General features: G+C 45.6%; 1 pseudogene; it reads right to left on the bottom strand.

Annotated features, from left to right (window-relative positions):
- Positions 1 to 3,271: 3,271 nt before the first annotated feature.
- On the bottom strand, positions 3,272 to 4,107 carry LOC139268196 (large ribosomal subunit protein uL30 pseudogene; annotated as a pseudogene).
- Positions 4,108 to 5,390: the final 1,283 nt, after the last annotated feature.

Below are 5,390 nucleotides of genomic sequence, written 5' to 3'. Positions count from 1 at the left end.
TCTTAACGATTATTTTGCATCTGTTTTCACAAAGGAAAGGGGCAATGCAGACACTGCTATTGAGGAGGAGTGTGATATTCTGGATGAAATAAATATAATGAGAGACGACATGCACTCCGTGATCCTTACCAACGGATTCATCACAGACCCCATCCACGTGGACCGGGGTCAAACAGAGCTGTGTCGTCGCCCCAACCCTCTTCTCAATCTTCCTCGCTGCCATGCTCCACCTCACAGTTGACAAGCTCCCCGCTGGAGTGGAACTAAACTACAGAACCAGTCGGAAGCTGTTCAACCTTCGCCGTCTCCAGGCCAGATCGTAGAACACCTCAACCTCTGTCATCGAGCTACAGTACAAGGACGACGCCTGCGTCTGTGCACATACAGAGGCTGCACTCCTGGACAGAGTCGATGTATTTACTGAGGCATATGAAAGCATGGCACTTACGCTAAACATGAGTAAGACAAAGGTCCTCCACCAGCCTGTCCTCGCCGCACAGCACTGCCCCCCAGTTATCAAGATCCATGGTGTGACCCTGGACAACATGGACCACTTCCCTTATCTTGGGAGCCTCCTATCAACAAGAGCAGGCATTGACGACGAGATCCAACACCGCCTTCAGTGCACCTGTGCAGCCTTCGGCCGCCTGAGGAAAAGAGTGTTTGAAGACCAGGCCCTCAAAACTGTCACCAAGCTCATGGTCTACAGGGCCATAGTAATAACCGCCCTCCTGTCTGGCTCAGAGATGTGGACCGTGTACAGTAGACACCTCAAGTCGCTGGACAAATATCACCAACGATGTCTCCACAAGATTCGACAAATCCCCTGGGAGGACAGACACACCAACATTAGTGTCGTTGTCCAGGCCAACATCCCCAGCATTCAAGCACTGACTACACTTGATCTGCTCCGCTGGGCAGGCCACATTATTCACATGCCAGACACAAGACTCCCAAATCAAGCGCTCTACTCGGAACTCGCCCACGGCAAACGAGCCAAAGGTGGGCAGAGGAAACGTTACAGGGACACCCTCAAAGCCTCCCTGGTAAAGTGCGACATCCCCATTGACACCTGGGAATCCCTGGCCAAAGGCCGTCCTGTGGAGGAAGTGCATCCGGGAGGGCGCTGAGCTCCTCGAGTCTCATCACCGAGACCAAGCGCAGGCAGCGGAAGGAGCGTGCGGCATACCTATCCCACCCACCCTTTCCTTCCACCACTGTCTGTCCCACCTGTGGTACAGAGACTGTGGTTCTCATATTTGCCTTTCAGCTACCTAAGAACTCATGCTAAGAGTGGAAGCATGTCTTCCTCGATTCCAAGGGACTGCTTATGATGATGATGATAATGATGATAAGGGGTTTAGCAGCTTTGAAATTAGATAAGTCCCCAGGCCTGGATGAAATGCATGCCAGGTTGTTGAGTGAAGTAAAAGAGGAAATAACAGAGACCTTGACCATCATTTTCCAGTCATCTTTGGATCTAGGCATGGTGCCAGAGGTTTGGAGGACTGCTAATGTAGTACCCTTGTTTAAGAAGGGAGAAAGGGATAGGCCGAGTAATTACAGGTCTGTCAGCCTAACCTCAGTGGTGGGGAAATTATTGGAAAAAATCCTGAAAGACAGGATAAATCTACATTTGGAAATGCAAGGATTAATTATGGACAGTTAGCACGGATTTGTTAAGGGAAGATCGTGTTTGACTAACCTGATTGAGTTTTTTGAGGAGGTAACCAAGAGGGTCAATGAGGGTAGTGCATACGATGTAGTATATATGGACTTTAGCAAGGCTTTTGATAAGGTCCCACATGATAGACTGATCAAGAAGGTTAAAGCCCATGGGATACAGGGCAAAGTGGCAAGTTTGATCCAAAATTGGCTTGGAGGTAGGAAGCAAAGGATAATAATTCATGGATGTTTTTGTGACTGGAAGGATGTTTCCAGTGGATTTCCACAGGGCTCAGTACTGGGACCCTTGCTTTTTGTGGTATATAATCAAAGATTTAGATTTGAATATAGGGAGTATGATTAAGAAGTTTGCAGACAACACTAAAATTGGCTGTGTGGTTGATAATGAAGAGTAAAGTCATGGGCTGCAGGAGGATATTGGATGGCTTAGGTGAGTAGGCACATGCATGGCAGATGAAGTATAATGTGGATAAATGTGAGGTTATCCACTTTGGTGGTAAAAAAAGAGAGTCAGACTATTATCTGAATGGTGACAGATTAGGAAAAGGGGAGGTGCAACGAGACCTGGGTGTCATGGTACATCAGTCATTGAAGGTTGGCATGTAGGTACAGCAGGCGGTTAAGAAAGCAAATGGCATGTTGACCTTCATAGCAAGGGAATTTGAGTACAGGGGCAGGGAGGTGTTACTACAGTAGTACAGGGCCTTGGTGAGGCCACACCTGGAGTATTGTGTACAGTTTTGGTCTCCTAACTTGTGGAAGGACATTCTTGCTATTGAGGGAGTGCAGCGAAGGTTCACCAGACTGATTCCCGGGATGGCGGGACTGACATATCAAGAAAGATTGGATCAACTGGGCTTGTATTCACTGGAGTTCAGAAGAATGAGAGGGGATCTCATAGAAACGTTTAAAATTCTGATGGGTTGAGACAGGTTAGATGCAGGAAGAATGTTCCCAATGTTGGGGAAGTCCAGAACCAGGGGTCACAGTCGAAGGATAAGGGGTAAGCCATTTAGGACCGAGATGAGGAGAAACTTCTTCACCCAGAGAGTGGTGAACCTGTGGAATTCTTTACCACAGAAAGTTGTTGAGGCCAATTCACTAAATATATTCAAAAATGAGTTAGATGTAGTCCTTACTACTAGAGGGATCAAGGAGTATGGTGAGAAAGCAGGAATGGGGTACTGAAGTTGCATGTTCAGCTATGAATTCATTGAATGGCGGTGCAGGCTCGAAGGGACGAATGGCCTACTCCTGCACCTATTTTCTATGTTTCTATGTTTCTATATCAATATACTGGTCAGGTGGGCAGGGCAGTGGCAAATGGAATTTAATTCAGAGAAGTGTGAGGTGATGCACTTTGGGAGAGCGAATAAGGAAAGGGTATGCACATTAACCGGTAGGCCATTTAATATTGTAGTTGAACAAAGGGACATTGGAATGCTTGGCCACACAACTCTTTTGGTTGGATAACAATAAATCAGATAAGTCAAGTGCCCTCCAATCTGGGGGACACTCCAAACATTTTTCAACTGCCCTATGCTTGGCCACACATTTATTTATTTATTTATTTATTTATTTATTTATTTATTTTTTGACTGTGCAAATAATGTCTTTATTTAACAGAACAGGGTGGAAATTTCACATCTGTTGCATACCTTTAGTTCATAGTTCTGATCATTCTGTTGATTTGGTCTTCTCTGTTACCAGCATCACCACCCTCAACAAAGTGCGTTGTCTTTTTGTTCATGCCACCACGGGGCGAGGATAGTTTGAAGGGCCACAAGTAATTGTTAGCCATTTTGAAGTTCTTGCCCACTGTGTAGATCTCATGGATCAGATCTTCAATACAGATTATGCCATACTTTCCAAGCTGCTTTTCAATCAGGGAATTGTCAGTGAGAGCAATGCGTTGATGTTTGATCTTGCCAAAGCCTCGCTTGTAGATCAATTCACGGACAGACTTATGATTTGGATATCCCCATGCAATGTATGGCTCTGCAATACGGAGCATGTTGATTGAAGCTTTATTCAATTTCACAAACACTCCATTGAAGATCTGACGCAGTCGTAGGAGCTGAAGTACCTTGCGGACTTTAGGGCTAACACCATTGATTCCTCAAATGCGAATCACAAAAGCTAGCCTGGGTTCAGCAGCGACATAGTAATTATTAGCTTTGCATGCCATTCTGGCAAGGCGGATCTCACGTCTGTACATTTGCTTGTATTCCTTGTGGTAACATTCAGCTCTCTTGTAGATTAGTTTTCTCTGCTGTCTATTTATCTTCTTTTCTACCAACAAACGCTTGATGCGTTTGGCCTTCATGACTGCAAACGCCTGGCGCTTTTTCAAAAGGCTTTCAGGGACAGATGGCACCTTCTTCCCTTTCGTGTCCGCCATGTCACCGCTGCCGGGGAAAAAAAGAGGGCTGCTTGGCCACACATCCCTGAAAGTAGCAGGTCAGGTGGATAAGGTGATTAAGAAGGCATACGGAATGCTTGCCTTTATTGGCCAAGGCATAGAATATAAGTGCAGGGAGGTTATGCTTGAAATGTATAAAAAACTGGTTAGGCCACAGCTATAGTACTGCGTGCACTTCTGGTCATCACATTAGAGGAAAGATGTGATTGCACTGGAGAAGTTACAGAGGAGGCTTACGAGGATGTTGCCTGGACTGGAGAATTTTCGTTATGAGGATATATTAACGATTTAGATTTCAATATAGGGAGTATGATTAAGAAGTGTGCAGACGACACTAAAATTGGCTGTGTGGTTGATAATGAAGAGTAAAGTTATGGGCTGCAGGAGTATATCAATCTACTGGTCAGGTGGACAGAGCAGCGGCAAATGGAATTTAATTCAGAGAAGTGTGAGGTGATGCACTTTGTGAGAGGTAATAAGGAAAGGCTATACACATTAAGCGGTAGGCCACTTAATAGTGTAGATGAACAAAGGGACCTTGAAGTGCTTGTCCACAGATCCCTGAAAGTAGCAGGCCAGGTGGATAAAAGGTGAAGAAGGCATACGGAATGCTTGCCTTTATTGGCCAGGGCATAGAATATAAGAGCAGAGAGGTTATGCTTAAATTGTAGAATACTTTGGTTAGGCCACAACTGGAGTACTGCGTGCAGTTCTGGTCGCCGTATTATAGGAAGGACATGATTTCACTGGAGAGGGTGCAGACGAGATTTACCAGGATGCTGCCTGGAATGGAAAATCTTAGTTATGAGGACAGATTGAATAGGTTGGGTTTGGTTTTATTGGAACAGAGAAGGTTGAGAGGAAACCTCATTGAGGTGTACAAAATATTGAGGGGCCTGGACATAGTGGATAGTAAGGGTCTATTTCCATTGGTGCAGGGGTCTATTACAAGGGGGCATAATTTTAAGGTGGTTGGTAGATGGTTTAAAGGGAATTTGAGGGTGGGCTGCTTTACGCAGAGGGTTGTGGGGATCTGGAACTCACTGCCTGGAAGAGTGGTGGATGCAGAAACCCTCACCACTTTTAAGAGATGGTTGGATGGGCACTTAAAGTGCATTAACCTGCAGGGTTATGGACCTGGAGCTGGTAATTGGAATTAGGCTGGATGACCTTTTGTGGCACGCCGCAGATATAATGGTAAGTACTAAAGAAAATAGAATACGGTCAGGGTGATCTGCTGGAGTAGTTTCGATCATCTGGACGGGTCGGAGAGGAATTTTTC

Source organism: Pristiophorus japonicus, chromosome 8, assembly GCF_044704955.1.
Source record: "Pristiophorus japonicus isolate sPriJap1 chromosome 8, sPriJap1.hap1, whole genome shotgun sequence".
NCBI classification, from domain to species: Eukaryota; Metazoa; Chordata; class Chondrichthyes; family Pristiophoridae; genus Pristiophorus; species Pristiophorus japonicus.
The sequence above is the reverse complement of the archived record's forward strand: the minus strand, read 5'-3'. Positions and strand labels throughout refer to the sequence as shown.